This window comes from Rhinopithecus bieti, unplaced genomic scaffold (assembly GCF_001698545.2).
Source record: "Rhinopithecus bieti isolate Rb0 unplaced genomic scaffold, ASM169854v2 scaffold_52030, whole genome shotgun sequence".
Taxonomy (NCBI): Eukaryota; Metazoa; Chordata; class Mammalia; order Primates; family Cercopithecidae; genus Rhinopithecus; species Rhinopithecus bieti.
In genome coordinates, this window is record NW_016821228.1 from 415,605 (window position 1) to 433,648 (window position 18,044).

The window sequence follows — 18,044 nt, forward strand, 5'->3', positions numbered from 1 at the left end:
AGGGCACTGGGCAGGAAGGGGAGGGGAGCGAGCGCGAGAAATGCAGAGGCTGCAGCGGCGGCGGCGGCAGCAGTAGCGGCAGCGGCGACGACGGCGGCGGCAGCGCTCCAACTGGCTCCTCGTTCCGGGCTCTGCCGTCGAGCCGGGAGAGAACCTCCGCCAGCGGCCAGGCACCAGCCAGACGACGCCAGCGACCCCGGCCTCTCGGCTGCACCGCGCTCACCCAGGGGCTGCATAGGCACCCAGAGCCGGTAAGGAGGCGAGCCCGGTGGGACCCAGGGGCCTCTGTCCCCCACCGAGCCGCGCCCCGCCCCGCAGCCCCCAGGCTCTCCCTTAGTGCAACGGGCAGCTGGGATGTGGTCCCGGATTGGACGGCAAGGGCTTGGGGTCCCTCTATGAGGGCTCCGTCGCACTTTGGGGATCCCGGGTGATGGGGGGCCCAGAAGTGGGAGGCTTCGGCCGCTCGCAGGGTGGAGGGGTGAGGGGGGCGGCGAGGCTGGTAACCGGAGCTGGTGGGGAGGGGGCTGTCGGGGAGAGAAGCTGCGGGTGACGGGAGGAATTGCCAAATGCGAAACCCCCTAAGTGCGTTGAGTCCTGGGGAGGTCGTTCTGTGGGCTGAAGGGAGCGCTTCCGTCATCGGAGCCCTTACCAGCCTGGGAGAAAGCGCTCGGGGCGAGGGGCGCAGCAGCCAAAGATGAAGGTGGGGGTGGGGTAGGGCGGGAGTCCGGGGAGAAAGAAGACGGGAATCTGGCCCGATCTGAAGGAAGGGGGTGGCTTTTTGCTTTGGCAAACGGGTTTTCTCGACTCGTGGGACTCCTGGATCTTGATTCTGGGGCCAAGGAATACGAGGTTCACACGGCGACGTGCACTCAGAAGCACCTCCCGAGCAGATCGGAGCTCCAGCCTCGTCCGTGGCGGAATTGCCTTCCCACGAACCTGTGGGCTGCCTCGGAGCGGTTTGTTTTTTCGAGCCTTCGTTTCCAAGAATGCGCCGGGCGCCTCCGCCCTGGGCCCCGGCCCGGGGGGTGTGGGCTTGAACCTGACAGCGCGCGGCCCTAACGGGGCTCTGCCCCGCTGGGAGCTCAGGGTTGGGGTTGAGCAGCTTTTGCCCAAAGCGCTAAAGCTGAAACCCGGTGCCCGGTTCCTGCTTCCCCGCCCCGTCCCCCCTCCATTTCCAGAAAATAAAATTGCGGAATACTGGATCCGATCGCACGCACAATGCGCGGCTGCAAACCCGCATTCTTTTCATGAATATTCATCGAACACTTGGCCAGGCTCCTTATCTGCTTCCCCAGAGACATTTCCGCCTTGAAAAAACGAGCTTGGTGGACAGCCCTTGCTCGTGTAATTCCCTCTCTGCTGAAATTAGAACAGCGCACATGGGTGCATTTTTTAGTACCTTGTACAGGGTTGACACACCTCTGTCTCCCCCGCGGCCACTCGCACTGTGGGGCGGGTTAAAACCCAACGCTAGCATCGAAATGGTCTTCTGCTATAGGGGTGTGGACCGACTCCCCCCCTCACCTCCCGGGATTACAGCCCGGGTGAACAGACCCCCAGTACTGCAGGCAAAATGAATGAATCGGGACTGTAATTACCTATTCCTTTGTCTTGGCCTCGCGCATGCGCCGGAGAGCAGGGTGTGGAGGGCCCGGCAGCCCCATCCCATCTCCATCATCCAGCCACCCACTCCCCTCCCGAGCCGAGGAACAAAGGCGTTTGCCCTAAATGTTGCGGGAAACCCTTGGACACCAATGACAGTTTTTCCCGCCTGTGTGTATGTTTATTCTTTTCCATGCTGTCTCTCATCTTTTTGCTTTCTTACTGATTTCAATTGACCAAAATTAAGATCTGCCTTGATGATGATGAGGGCAAATTGTAGATTAAATATTTTGTACCCGCACACTGCTATTTTCCTTGCTAGTACGGTTCATTGTTCTTTTTCCTGTAACATATCTTACTGCAGTGAGGGCGGCTTTCTTAGTTTGCATCAATTAACCGTTTGACAGATCTTTTTTGGTCATTTGATTAAGGGACGGTGGCCTCAAAACTGTCCGTGGGCGTTGCCTCCAGTGGCACCACTTGGGGAAAATTAAGACATCTTGGCGTTTATTCGAACAAGATGGCCTACAATAACCGAAGAGAAGAAAATGATTACCTTCTCAGGATCCTAACGCTTTCTGTTTTCTCTGGACTCCGACCTCATTGTTTCATTAAGGATTCCAAAAGGCGAATGGCGTCCAGATGGAAATCTACTGGTGGGGGGAGAAAGAAGGCAGTGGTTGGGGTGATGCTGGTTGGTTAGGTTCGCAATGATTCCTTTTTCCCGTTACCTAACAGAAGCCATGATATATACCTTTGATGGCTGATTTTCTTTCAGGTGATCTATTTTCCAGGTTATGGCCATTTAGATTTCTTTTCAGGCTAGTTTGTTTTTACCACCCATAAAAGGACTTATTGTGTATATCAAATAGGAGCCAAATATGATATTTTTTGCAGTGGTAGGTTATGTTTAGCAGGGTTTTATGCTTAAGTATTGTCAGTACATCCTGGTGGAATAACACGTGGGAGCAATGGAAATCATCTCTTTTGTCCTTTTTGATGAGAACTTGATATTGACCACATTCAATCTATCAGGGTGGCTGTCTAGCTGTCTTCTATGTGGCATGTACATAGAAGGATTGTACTCCTTAGTATTTAGTAGTTTATTAAGATTTAGAGAGCTATGTGTATAGGTTTCTTTCTTTTTTCTTTTCCTTTAGGTTGTGTTTTTGGCGAGGGGTATGTTGGAATATAGAACGAATTCAATAGCAAATGTATACCAGCATGTCCTGAATTCAGTAAATATTAGGTTTCTGAGTCAGATAATATTTAAATCGAATTTTAAAATTGTTACCGAATTCAAAATTTCTATCAGTTCGCTTATTCTTTTAGCCAGTTAGTTTTTTTGCCAAGCTTTAGCAGGTAGAGAAATATTGAGCCTTTTGATAAAATGCACCAACAATGACAGTGGCATTTCCGTTCTTTAACTGGTACTCAGTCTGCCATTGTGATGTGTAGAAGAGAACCTTATCTCCCCACATCACCCTAGTTTAAAGGTCCAATGGGAGAGCCCTAAGCAGTTAGGCTGTCTGTCCTTGGAGGCCTCTTCATAATCCTGACTTTACCAGGATCCATAATCCTCCTGGATCTCACGGTGCAAGAGGCGATGCGTTCTGTCTCTTTATTTTTTAATTTCACAATTAAGAACAATTTGAAGCCATTTTCATTCCATGGTCAAGATAAGCGGAGTATGACATCAGAGAGAAACTTTCATTTGGGGGAGATTTGATCACTCTAAAATGATGTCTGTGTTATTCACAGTAGTCTTGCAAAAATTGCAAAATCCACACCCATTTTTAAAAACAAGGTGTGATGTATATACACATGCACACATATACATATGTGTGTATACACAGTGTAAAATCTTATGAATAACTTGAAATCATACTGGTTGGTATAGAATATTATTTTATAGTGCTTTGATACTGGTCTTTGGAACATAATCAATTTCTGTCTTTCTAAATGTGTTTGAAAGGGAAAGCCTAGCAAGTCTATTAATAACCTGGCTTCCCATTTATCCCAGTGTACCTGAAGCATTAAGCTAAGATGTTCATCTACAGGCATAAAAACTTACATTAAGCACTACTGAACTTTACAAGCTGGAATAAACAATGCCTACTAAATAAAAGATTTATAAAATTGTTCTGTCTTATTTTGTGATCTCTTGTAAATGTTTTTTTCAAAATATCCAAAGAAGACCTGTGAACTATTATTTGTCAAAAGCAATTGCCCTTGGTATCTGATTCTGTTGAAAGAAATGCTTTGATTTATCCAGGCCTTTATCTTAACGTAGTTTGTACCTACTCATTTCACATCTTCTTTCTCTTCTTAATGATGGTCTTAGCTGGTACCCTGGAAACCAGGTAACTGCTGGGGAAAAACACTGAGTAGGTATATAGACAACTTGAATATTCTCTGAGAATGGGTATGGAATCTTTATTGTTATATATCAAATTTTCTCTAATTATATCTAATCCTTGAGATTTATTGTATCTCTTAAGACTTTAGATAAGCCAGTGAACACGAGCTTTTTCTCTTTGGCTTAATTATAGTGGACAAATATTAGGAAGTAACTGTGAGGTTGCAAATAGAATATTCTGAAAGATAAAGTACTCTTTATGTGTTTTGGGGTAATGTTTTTGGGGTGGTTTCTCAGGAAATCGTGTAGACACTGGATTTGAAGAATCTAATAATTCCTATTTTGGGGTTATAAGAACTACATATGATGTCTAAAAATGATTAAGTGTGGAATGGCTGGCTCTTAAGGGCTCCTCAACCTCTCAGTCTCAATTAGTTAGTGATATCAATTACACTGAAAGTGTTTTCAACAACTGAAAAGTGTCAATCAACACTTTCAGTGTAATTGACATCACTAGCTAATTTCAGTATATTCAGCTGTATTTTTGTTCCAGCTTGATTAATGAAGCCCGGGGGACCCCAGGAATATTAAGTTAGAAGTAGGATGTCTCAATCCTAAAGAGGACCAAATATCATGGTTCCTATTTTCTGTCCTTGTGTTTGTAGATATTTGAAATTCTGTATTGTATGGGAATTAGCCTGAAAGTGTATTTCATGATATCAGGATGGCCACCTTCCTTAAATTCCCCAGGTCTGCTTATACTTTTGTAACTTAAGAGGTGGCATTTAAGTTATCTTGAGAAAATGCAAGGGTAGTCTTGAAACCACAGCAGTGCCCAGCCCGCCAAAGGAAGGCTTTTGTGAAATGCCTTTCCAGCCACAGCCTTTGAGACAGACGTCTAGGTAAGTGTCACATGAGAGCAAATGTCTGGTAAATGTTCTCAAGAATAAAAACCAACCATACAGAGTCCATTTCTCACCAGAATATAGTTCAATTGTAATTTTGAGGAGCCACAAGCCTAAGAAGGAAGCAGTGTGATTAAAAAAGCATTCTTCTTTTCCCTCTAGAAGTCAGAAATGGGATGAAATGGGAGGCAGAGAGAATGAAATAGTGTGTTTTTCTTCTGCACTGTAAGGATTTAAATAACATAAAAAATTATTTCTTAATGTTTTACAGACTTTCCACACTCAGTACATTTTTGAACAAAAACAGGGAAAGCTGAGATTTTTTGACTCAACAAGGCCATCAGTGCTGAGAGGTGGTGATTGAGCAGGCTTGGAAGTCTAGGAATACATTCCTGAAAGCTTTAGAGATTTAGAAATAGAAACCATCTGCAAGCACCACAGGGGCCCAGGGCATAAGGAAACACTTCAGGATAATATAGGAAAATGGTGTGCAGTGGAGAAAGCAAAGCATTTACACAATATTTTCCCCTTATCACTTAAGCATTTTATGCGCTCTTTTTTTTCATTTTTTTTTTTTTTTTTTTGCTAGTTCATTTTGAAGGAGGCAGGACTGGACTTCATTGGTTTGTGTTTTGAACTTCTGTTTGAAGTAGATATTTCAGCAATTTGTACGTTGTGTAGGGAGTATGATATTTAGAAAGCATGATTTGGAGGGTTAGGCATGGTGGGGATGGACTTTGGAGCCACAGCACCAGGTTCGACTCTTTTAGCCATTTACGATCTTTGGTAAATTTCTTACCTTCTCTGTGCCTCAATTTTATTTAGAAACTGGGGATTGTGATACATGGTTACTGTAAGGATTAAATGAAATTGTCATGCACTTAGGACATACTTTCTTATATTCAGTGCATCTTTTTAACCACAGTCACCATAAAGGAGTGAGAATATCAGTTTTCTTTACTGCATCCTCCATCTATAGCTATTCATATGTTTGTTTCAAAGAGACCATTATTGCAAGACAGGCTAATGGTGGTGCCTTGCTCAGTAGGTAGAATATAGAAGTCTGGTTTAGAAAAGTCCTCCAGGTGTGGTTAGGAATACCCTAAATAACATCAGCAGTTCATGTGGACTAAGTTTCAAAAGTCCGCAGTGGGTAGGTTAATACAACCCAGCCTCCATACTGAATTTGTATTTTTTTTTAATGGAAGAAAAAAATGAAAGTCTTTGGAACTTCAGAGACAGGATTACTGCTTTGATATGTTGAGACCTGGACTCACCCTGATTAGTTGTATGACCTTGGGTGTAGATGTAATTCATTTAGATTCCTGAAAATCCTTAGCTTTGTTGTGTCTTGAATCAATGTATCTTTAGCATTTGAAAGAAGTCTAAGTCATTAGCACTAAGGTTGATAAGCTAACTCAGGTATTTTACATTCCATATTAGTCCCCCTACCTTCACCCCACCCTTGCCTAATAGGCATCACATGCCCACCACCTCCATACCTGGAGTAAAACTGAAGGTTGTATTATGTAGGAATGTAAAGATGTGATCTGCTGACAAATCTTTGGAAGGAATTATCCCCATGGGGACCTTAGTAATCAGGAACTCTGAACAACAAAACAAACAAATTCTCTGGAATTTCAGATATTTGGGGTGGATCAATTCTGGAACTGGTCTTAACATTTCAGACATTTACTTCAGGGATATGCCCAAGGGATTTGCTTTTGTCCTTCTGGACACTTTTGCTGTTGAGCAAAGGTGAATTCACTCTTACTTTGGGTAAATTGTTGTTTAACAGCTTCTTTAAACAGGTGTTTGAATCGTGGGTTCTGGAGGGAAGTCATATAGTTTACTTCGTCTGTCAGGTGTTCGCTGTAAGGAAGGGGATTTTAGATACAGTGGTTATGTCTTTTACAAGGTTTCCTAGGATTTCGATCCTTGTCTGAAGGAGCTACACTGTACTACTCCTAAGCCTTGGCCATTTTATCTTAGGTAATATGGACTCTTGAGGGGGAAAAAATGGGGGGGGACTCTTGAATAAAATGGGTAACCTTTTCACATATTGACATCTTCAGTATTAATGTAGAGAGAGTGATACTAACTTCTTGAATGAAAAATTACTTATTATGGAAGAGATCCAGTGTGTACTTTTAATATTTCATCAGTATTACATTAAATTGCTTATAGATTAGAGGTGCTTCTTGTCATGGTGAATGGAGGCTAATACCTTAAGTCATTCCTTTCTAGTATGATGATTGTGGTTGTTCTTACTAAGGACTGTAAATGTAGATTTGGTCGATACCTTCACGTTTGTCCTTGCCCATTGCAGATGGAAGTCATAACTCCAAATGTCTTACTTATCTGCAATTCTGCTCTGAGATACGAACCAGGTTCTAGTAGACCCTCTGTCACTGTGTAGTTAATGTTGCCTGATTAGAAATAAACCAAGTCCTACCTAAATTTGTCAGTCTGTTTTGTTCTGCGTCCACGCAGGATTCATTTACAGAAAGCCAGTGGCTGCTTTTAACCACTATCCAAACCTCAGTCCTTTGTAAATACTTTCCTTAGAGCAGAAGGTGTAAAAGCTCATGACTAAACACTCATTTTGGAACTCAAAAGAATCTTAGAGAAGTTAGTGGGTTGCTCGAGGTCCCATGAGCTGCTTATGGGCTGCGTGGAAACCCAGGTTATTTCCCCATAAAGCCTCACTCCTGCTGCCCCTGTCTTCTGAGAGAGAAGTGGAGAATGCCTAATTGTGTCACTCTTACTCACTGTCTGCAACGTAAAATTTTTTTTTTTTACCATTTTTTTATGTACCCTAGAACCACTAAAAAATATATATATGTGTGTGTGTATATATATACACACATATATATCTATCTATCTCCAGTCTGGATCCTATATCCGTCTCGCCATCTCCCTCAGAAGAGACCTCTTCGGCCTTTTAATACACCACACATGCCTCAGGGGGACGCTGCAGTCACTACCTCCTGCCACTTCATCCACAGGCCATCTTCCTCTCAACTTACCCCTCTCTGCTTCTTCCATTATGTGCATGTGGTTTCCTTTATATGCCAAAAAGTATATGGCATGCACTAAAGTAGCTTTCTTCATAAAACTAAACTTTAGTTTTCTAAAATTTAAATTAAAACCTTGTTTTTCTCCCAAAATGCACAGTGGTTGGGGGCTGGGGAGCAGGCGATGGTGGGTATGCGTTTGAAAACAACACCAGCTGGTTTTAGACTTGTTGGGGGGCTACAGAGCAAGCGGAGCAGTTAGGCATCCCACCCACCCCTGAAATGCTCAGGGCGCTCTTGGCAGATCCAGTGCGCACGTTATGGCAGGTGGTGGATGGAGAGCTTTTATGCCGATTTCTAGCGTTATCTGGCTTATTGATTTGAGAGCTGCATACAACGGGATGTTTAATCTTTTTTTTTTCTTGAGACGGAGTCTCGCTCTGTCGCCCACCCAGGGTGGAGTGCAGTGGTGCGATCTCGGCTCACTGCAAGCTCCGCCTCCCGGGTTCACGCCATTCTCCTGCCTCAGCCTCCCGAGTAGCTGGGACTACAGGCGCCCGCCAGTACACCCGGCTAATTTTTTTGTATTTTTAGTAGAGACGGGGTTTCACCGTGGTCTCGATCTCTTGACCTCGTGATCCGCCTGCCTCGGCCTCCCAAAGTGCTGGGATTACAAGCGTGAGCCACCGCGCCCGGCCAACGGGATGTTTAATCTTTTTTATTTAAAATTACCATTTATAGTATTTGGGGTGATTTAGAGGATTTAAAAAATCTGTTCGATTCTGAAGTGGTCCTTAAAATATGGAACTTAAGTGCGTAAGTTGCTAAAACACTTTCTAAAGCATACTATTGGGATGTTTGAAACTGATGTTAGTAAATGTGTGCATTTGTATTTGGATAATCTGTGATAAGTTTAGTTTTTGATGAGACATAATTTTAATTTCACATTTAAAGTGATATGTTTAGGTCAATAAGAGAAGCTTTGAATTTACAGTTTCCAGAGAAACCCACAATTAATAGGTAACTTTTGTTTTCATAATGCTTTTAATTATTACAGTTATGTAGATTCAGAAATGGATATATTCTTAAACCCAAATTAAAACTTCTTATTCTTTTTAAAGAGAAGCTGTGGTTCTATTAGAGAAAAACACTTCTTTTTTAAGTTTATGAAGAAATAGATGTTAGATGAAAACTTTTCCTCGTTGAGCTTTCTAAATTACAAGTTTCCTGAATTGCTTGGNTAGAGAAAACACTTCTTTTTTAAGTTTATGAAGAAATAGATGTTAGATGAAAACTTTTCCTCGTTGAGCTTTCTAAATTACAAGTTTCCTGAATTGCTTGGCAAAGTGATTTTGAAAAGACCCACTTCATTTTTCCTTTGACAGTCTATTCAAAACACCATTACCTCATAGACTAATACAATAACCAAGGTAAATGGTAACAAGACCTAATTGGGGAAACAGTGTATCAAATGGGGGAAAACAGTATCCACTGACAGAGAGAACTAGCTGTTTCTTAAAGAGACAGAGAAGAAAGATTTCCTGGGAGTTGAGTCTTCATAGGGTGCTCTCCTGGCCTTCTCTGAGCTTGCCTTGGAAACTGTAGAGGCTGTAGGAGTATTTGCTGTCTTTAACCCTTGCGAATGTTCTCAGCTATTTCAGTAGAGGATAACAGTGTCTCTATTTGCCTTAGGTGTAAGATGATTGGAGAAAAGGAAAATGTAGAGAAATCAGATTGACTTCAGATGGACAGGCACAGAGTTCTGGAGTGACTTCCTACTCCTTAATTCTGCAATGCACCCAGAAGTGAGTGAGGTTAGGTGACCACCTGGGTATTTACTATAACTATTATTACTATGATTAGATAAGGTGTCCTGGAATGTTCTCTGAATACCTCATTTTTCTTTTTTTTCCTCTTTTTTCCTCTCGCTCTGTCGTCTAGGCTGGAGTGCAGTGGCGCAGTCTTGGCTCACTGCAACCTCTGCCTCCCGGGTTCAAGCAATTCTCTTGCTTCAGCCTCCAAAGTAGCTGGGACTACATGCGCCGCCACCACACCTGGCTAATTTTTTTGTATTTTTAGTAGAGACAGGGTTTCACTGTATTGGCCAGGCTGGTTACAAACTCCTAACCTCAAGTGATCTGCTCGCTTTGGCCTCCCAGAGTGCTGGGATTACAGACGTGAGCCACCATGCCCGGCCAATAACTCATTTTTCTAAGGAAGAAAGAATCTCAATTAACAACTGGTGATGACACTGCCACCCAAGGCTTCTCATAATCACCCAACCTCAGGTAAACAGGGTGAATGCCACCCTAATGACAGGAGGTTTATTGTGGCACTGGGTTTTCCTCAGTAGCCCTGGTGATCTCTTGTTGAGAACCCAAGCTCAGATTTCCCAGGGCTCACCCAACTGGACTTTAGAAATTTGGTTCCAGAATTTTCAAATGTTTGGTTTTTCAGACAAATAGTAACACGTGTTTGCACCAGTGTTGCCCAGAAGGTTGTTAAGACAAGATTGATAATGCTTCCCAGGTGTGTGTTTTCTTTTTCTGAGTCACAGCTGCATGGTACTAGTTTTCCTCATCTGACCTGATGATTGACTGATGGGAAGTCTCATTGAAGTTTTGATGATCCTTTCATTGGTGGAAGAGACAAAAACAGAACATAGGTGGCTCATTCCATTCACCTCGACTTTTCTATTGTAACTGGACTTATTTCTGCCATCCGGACAGAGAACTTGGGCTTTGATTTCATCTGTACCAAAGTTTTCTAGGTGGGCACGTACAGGGGGTCATCATAAGAGAACTCAACTGACCACAATGCAGAGAGAGGTAACTATCCAATGGAATGGTAACATGGTTCCACTAAGGTAAGAACTGTAGTATTAAATGAAATGAATTTTTTTTTTTTTTCGAGACAGGCTGGAGTGCAGTGGTGCAATCTTGGCTCACTGCAAGCTCCGCCTCCTGGGTTCACGCCTTTCTGCCTCAGCCTCCCGAGTAGCTGGGACTACAGGCACCCGCCACCATGCCCGGCTAATTTTTTTTGTATTTGTAGTAGAGCCGGGGTTTCACCATGTTGGCCAGGATGGTCTCAATCTCCTGACCTCATGATCCACCCGTCTCAGCCTCCCAAAGTGCTGGGATTACAGGCGTTAGCCACCGCATCTGGCCTAAATGAAATGAATTCTTAATGGGAAAAGAGTTCTGTGAATATTCCTGAGTTGTTATATTTAACTTAACCAACTCTTAAATGCAGGGAATTTAACTAAAAAGTGAATTTAACAAAGAAGTGAATTTAAAAGTCAACAAGCTTCATATCTCTCCACCTCACCCCAAACCTGTGTTAATTAGCCCTTCTTGCTTAAATCAGATCATCCTGATGTACTTTAATGCTGTGATTAGCAATGTATTCTTTGACCATATCCTTGTTTCCAGCAACAAATAACTGCCACGTTAAGGGGAGAAGGAAGTGATGGATAGAGGGACCAGTTGGCAGATTGTAACACATGTACACACGCTATTCCTTTAACTTGCTTTCTTTAGACCTGTAGTTCCTACCTGTGAATCTCGTTTCTGTATTGATCCCCATTGGCTAAGCATACGACTAAAGGGGGATTCTATGTCATTTCTTCAGTAAGCTAACCAGGAATCTCCGAAAAAGGGCAAAGAAGTCCAGAATGATGTAATGCGGCAAAAAATGTTACTGCTGTTTCTAAGGGGGGTGGAGAAAACCAAAGCCAGTTTTGAGTTGAGTGTGCTTCCTGTTGGCAGGGGGTGAGAATTCAGAGATGTATACCTCTTAAAAAAAAAAAAAACACTCTTAGGATATCACAAAGCGTGGCAAACGAGCAAGCCCTGACCTGTTAGCAGTTGTTTGCATAGTTTACCAGGTAGAGAAAGCATCCAACAGATAGAACCAAATGTTTGAGGACGCTAACATGCACTGTGGTTAGCGTGAGGTTTAATTGGCTGGGGACACATTTCCATTTAAATCTGATTCTGATAACACATTTAACTACCTCGCTAGCTAATTACACAGTTCCAGGCTTGAGAGAGGAAATGGCACCTGTGAGCAGTGGCGTGTCTTGTTAAATAAGGTTTGAAAGCCCTTCCGAAAAGGAAGAAATGGCTGTACTTGGGGATGTTTGAGCATAATAATTGTGCAGCCTTGCTCCTGGCTGAGGGGAGGGGAAAGAAAGCCCTTCCTTTCTGCTCCAAGAAGTGTTCAGATTCCCCTTATGTGGGCAGAATTTTTGGTGAGTACAATACAGGAAGCAAAGCCGCAGTGTTCTAGGTCAGCAGTCAGTGACCTCTTGTTTCTGAGCCCCTCTGTTGCCTCCTCATTGTGTGTTCAGGGGACGAGAGCACAGAGCAGGAGAAGAGGAAGGGAAGGCTGGGAGAGGCTGGGAGGATGTACCCGCATTAACACAAGTTGGGGAGGCACCAATGCTCTGCTCCTGTCTCTACTCAGGTGGCCATAACAAAATAACAGATGGGATAACTTAACCAAAATATATTTTTTCATAGTTCTGGAGGCTGGAAGTCCAAGATCAACATGTTGGTAGGGTTGGTTTTTTTTTTTTTCTGGACGGAGTCTTGCTCTGTCACCCAGGCTGGAGTTGCAGTGGCACTATCCTGGCTTACTGCAACCTCTGCCTCCCGGGTTCAAGCAGTTCTCTGCTCAACCTCCCAAGTAGCTGGGATTATAGGTGTGTGCCACCACGTTTAGCTAATTTTTTTGTATTTTTAGTAGAGATGGGATTTCACCATCTTGGCCAGGCTGGTCTTGAACCCCAAAGTGCTGGGATTACAGGCGTGAGCCACTGCGCCTGGCCCAGACTTGAGTTTTCGAAATCAGAATGGAATGATCCAGGGGAAGCTTATTTTAAAATCTCCTACCCATAGTGGCAATGGTAGAGAACCCTTTTTGTTCTAGACAGAAGAGTTGACCAGATGCCTAGACCACTTGAAAATCCTATTCTAGCATCTGTGCTTTCTGTTAGGGATTCATCAGACTGACTCTTAACGGTGGAACAGATTTTACTGGATAGAGACTTGGGGTGGAAGACAGAAGGCAGAGGCTTGAATAGAAGCAAGTAGAGGAAGAGTGGTGGGGGTTTTGACAGAAAGTTTATGAATCAGTGGGACACTGAGGAAAGGGAAGTGTGTGTCAGGAATCATGGAAATCCTCCATGACTATAGAAACCAAGGCTAATGAATTTTGGGGCCTTTCCAAGCAATAAAACAAGTAGTGATACTTACAGGGATTCTTTTGAGGGGCATTCTCAACAAGTGTAGATGTGGGTATGTCTACACTTAGCCCTTTTGAGAGGGTCTTTTTTATTTTTATTTTATTTTATTTTATTATTTGAGATGGGCTTGCTCTGTGACGCAGGCTGCAGTGCAGTGGTGTGATCTCAGCTGACTGCAACCTCTGCCTCCCGAGTTCAAGCGATTCTCCTGCCTCAGCCTCCTGAGTAGCTGGGATTACAGGTGTGCGCCACCATGCCCGGCTAATTTTTGTCTTTTGTTTTAGGGGAGATGGGGTTTCATCATGTTGGCCAGGCTGGTCTCCAACTCCTGACCTCAAGTGACCCACCCGCCTTGTCCTCCCTGAGTGCTGGGATTACAGGCCACTGCACCCAGCCAGAGAGGGTCTTTTTAAAACAGTTGACGACTTTTAGGTGTACCCTGTCAATTAATTCAGTGATTGCTTTCCTGGCTCAAATTTAAGGTCACATCATGTTAACTGTGGCAATACAAATATTGCCTCATGAATCCCCAGTGAAATTGGGAATAACAATTTAATTTTACTGCACTAGATAAACAAACCACTGGCCTTAAAAATAATTGAAACTTGGCCGGGCACGGTGGCTCAAGCCTGTAATCCCAGCACTTTGGGAGGCCGAGACGGGCGGATCACGAGGTCAAGAGATCGAGACCATCCTGGCTAACACGGTGAAACCCCGTCTCTACTAAAAAAAAAAAATAATAATAATAATTGCAACTTGATGCTGTTTAATGTCTTTTATAAAAACTTTCACTGGTGAATTGTTTTCTACATAAAACATAGGATGTAAGTTATTGTAGAATTTAAACATTTTAACTCTTAACATTTATGCAATGTCTATTTTCAACTCAATGTCAGGGAGGACCTTTAGCACTCACTTTCCTGGTAGACAGCGCCTTCCTCCAATCATACCAGAAAAGTAGGCTTGTCTCCTGGAATTCCCCATATGGCCTCCTTCTTGGGTAGTGAAACTCACATATGTCAATTTCCCTCTACGTGAAGCCTTGAATCTAGTAGAAGCTTCTATCCTCTCCTGGATCACTGCCCGAATACTCTCCTAAATCCAAGCACGACATTCCTCTGCATAAGATTTTAGACCTAACTCTCCATTACACCTGGAATGAAATGCAAACTCTCAGCGTGTTCACGTTCTATTTTCCTCTCTTACCTCCGTACCTACACACTCTCTCACCCACCCTCTTCAGCCATGCCAGCAGTCTCCCAGGGCTCCACGCTCATGCCTACTGTTTCTTCTGCCTGGAATATTCTTTTCCCCACTGTTGAAGTTACTCTTAGTTCAGGTCTCAGCTTAAATGCCACTCTTGCAAAGATGCTCCCACACCTTCTGGCGCTGGGCATTTTTGTCCCTGCATTTACCAGAATTGATGAGATTATGTAACGTCTCTGCTCCTCTAGATTAAAACTTCCAGGAGGCAGGGATGTGTCTGTTTTGTGGACCCATAACAGTCCCCTATAACAGTTTCTGATCCATACCAAGCACCCCATGTCTGTTGAGTGTTGAAGGTTGTCTCCAGGACATTATGTTCATGGAGAGCATGTGTCTTCTGAACATCACCTTTGGCAGCTGAGATGACTTCCATAAACGGGCCAAAATTTCACTCATCAGTTGTGCTTACTATGAAGATGAGTAGCTGATGAACTCCAGTTAGAGTAATTATTCTCTTTCCAGGCAATAACCTTAGTAGTAGTTGTCCTAAAGCCCTGAGACATTACAAGTAATGAGTACTGATGGCTCATGCATCTGAGCGTCCTCCCAAGGTAGAGTCTGAACTGAAAAATGAAACTGTATATTATTTGAGGGAGACAAATAGTATTACATTGTGGGAACTTTTCAGAAACACAACACGATGAGTGAAAGCTGAGGATGTCCTTCCAGGTTACTGAATGCTGTTGGTCTGCTTTGGATCAATCATTATTGAACAACTTAACTGAGGGCATTTTAGTAACAGCTTTTGTGAAGTTGCGAATATCAGGCCCCTAGAGAAGCAGGTGGCTTGAAATCTTTACACATTAGTCAATTATAAACCTAAAGAAGTAAAAATGAATTTAGCCCTAATTCTGCGCTGTGACTACTTACTCTGCATCGTGAGTTCTGCGAGGTTAGGACCTTGCTTTGTTCATCTTTGGATGTCACTTTCTAGCACCTAACTGAACCTGTGGTCCAGTAAAGGGCTGGATACATGGAAGGGCATGTTTCACGGCCATGTGACATCACGCTGTGCAAATAAGGCACATTTCAGAATGCTGTCCTTTCCTTTACTTTCACATCTGGGAACCAGCTTGTAATGAACCTTTGGCAAATACCACAGTGGATTTTTCTTTTTTTTGGAGGAGGAGGTAGGGGCACAACTAAGACATCATTTGTGATTTATTTCCCCTCCTCTTACATGTCACATACCTCTTAGATGGTCAACATTCATCTTCTGCTGTCTTATTTCTGAGTGCCATCGGCCTTAGTTTTAACTAGGATTATTAGAGAGAAATATTTTTGTGTCCATCTTGAGATCTCTCCTCAGATCAGTGTCTAGTTTTCTTTAGCTGATTCTTATTGATGGAATTCTTATTAAATAAAAAAATTTTGTAACTTTTCACAATGGTATGAAGTTGATTTCTAAAGTAACCTGTAGTTAAATAATAATGCAGGGTTCCCGTAAGCAAGTCTAGTTCTAGCAATACAGTTTACTCATTCCAAAACATTTCTGGATGTTGATCCTTTATTTGCAAAATTTTCATTTTCATAGGCTTCTGATTTGCATATTAAAACTGTAGTTGTAGTTGAGGTGATGGTAGGGGTCTTTATTGTCTATACCTGTGAGCTGGGTTGAAGTATAAGACATTCTCATACCATTGATATAATCTATGCCATAAACACTTGGCACTTTATTAAGTCAATACTTGGTCCGAAAATTGTCTCATTTTAAATGAATTCAGCTCATGAATTAGCCAATGGCATCCTCTTCAACGGAGACTCCTTTATCTCCTTTCCCTTCCTCGTGTTCCTCCCCTAACATACAGCAGATACTGCCCTGGGTAAGAGCTGAAGGAGCTGGCTGTGGGTCATCTAGTCCAGAGGGCCATGTCAGTGTGATTTAAGTCGGGTAGTAGAATGGGAAGGGCAGTGATAGCTCTTTGCAATTCATTTTTTATCTTAATGTTCCTAATGCACCATACTGCTTCCTGATTTCTCACAGACCGTACCATATGTTTTGTTTGGAAGCCTTGGCTCATCTTGTAGGTTGTGTACTTAGCTGGAATGACACAGTATCGATGGTTGAACAGCAATTTATGACACAGATGAGTAACTGGGTGACTGATATGCCTTTTGATGTGTATTTCCAAGTAGATGATATTTTCTTTTTTTTTTTAACCTTCTGATGTGAGTTGCTAGTGATGGTGATGATGTCATTTTGGTTTTAAAGCTGGAAAATACAGGCCGGGCACAGTGGCTCACGCCTGTAATCTCAGCACTTTGGGAGGCTGAGGCAGACGGATTGCCTGAGTTCAGGAGTTCGACACCAACCTGGCTAACATGGTGAAACCCCGTCTCTACTAAAAATACAAAAAAATTAGCTGGGCGTGGTGGCGCACACCTGTTGTCCCAGCTCTTCGGGAGGCTGAGGCAGGAGAATCGCTTCAACCCAGGAGGTGGAGGTTGTAGTGAGCTGAGATTGCGCCACTGCACTCCAGCCTGTGCGACAGAGTGAGACTCAGTCTCAAAACAAAAAACAAAAACCAAACAAACAAAAAAACAAAACTGGAAAATACAAACAAGCCCAAGGAGTGATTTGGTAGATGTTTAGATTCTACCACTTCTCAACTTTAGGCAATGTTCCGTGTGGGTGTCAGTCTTCTGCTACTGCAGGCACACATCATACTTCAACTGTATGAAGGTTATTCTATTTCTGCTCTATAAATATGTTATTGGATTGGACGAACAAGATATACACTTACACATTTGAAGCCGTAAGTAAAAAAAAAAAAAATTATATAGTTAAAAGGTACAAATAATTGCTTTTGTGATGCATTTGTTCTTCAAATGAAAGATCAGTGGCATTTGTTCATGTATTTCTCAGGTAAAACTTTGTCAAAGTGGTTCAAGTGGCTTCAAAATGCTAAGAATATGTTGAAAACTTGTTTTTTTTGTATACAAATGAACAGCTGACATGAGGTTTTTCTACCCTATGAATGCGACATGGGAGCATACAAACCACATTAAAATATTGCAGAATTAATATTTGTTTATTGATGAAGCTGGGAGACTCAGCTCCTTTAAGTAGCCTACATTGGGTGAAAGCAAACAAAGGAATCAGTAATTACAGTGAGGCAAATGTTGGTCTGTAGATACGGGGGTAGAAATACAGCAGATAGTCATTAAGTTTACTACTCGCACTTCTTTTGCCTGACTAAGCCATGTGAGATATTCCAGTTCAATTGGCTGTTATTTAAAGTATGTAAATATCAGTGTAGAGAATATGGAAGAATTCAGCATTGATTACATTTAGTTCAAAGGTCTTAATCACTAGACAGATAAGAGATTTACACATCTTAAATTTCCATCGAAAAGAAGGTATTTGGAGATTAGAAACTGAAGGAAAATATTTCCAAGAATAGCTAGTTCTTAAAACACAGTAAGAATATGCTTTAGCTCTTGAACAGTGTTTGTAGTTACTGTCTGATTCCTTGGGGAAGTGTCTCCTGCTGGAGCTCTCACCTGGCAGGCTAACTGCATTAAGATGGGCCACTCAGCTTGAGAAACAGGAAGAATTGCTGTTGCTCCCATCTGCTATTTATGTTTTTCTTTTTCTTTCTTTCTTTTTTTTTTTTTTTTTTTTTTTTTTTTTTTGCAAAGGG

At 42.7% G+C, this 18,044-nt stretch overlaps 1 protein-coding gene across 1 annotated transcript in view; it reads left to right on the top strand.

Moving 5' to 3' along the window:
* The first annotated feature begins 7 nt into the window (after window positions 1-7).
* LOC108520781 (brain acid soluble protein 1) overlaps window positions 8-18,044 on the top strand; it is a 61,037-nt gene continuing 43,000 nt past the window's right edge. Inside the window, 1 exon segment of the mRNA XM_017860276.1 lies at window positions 8-251. The gene's annotated coding sequence lies outside the window, so the exon portion shown is untranslated.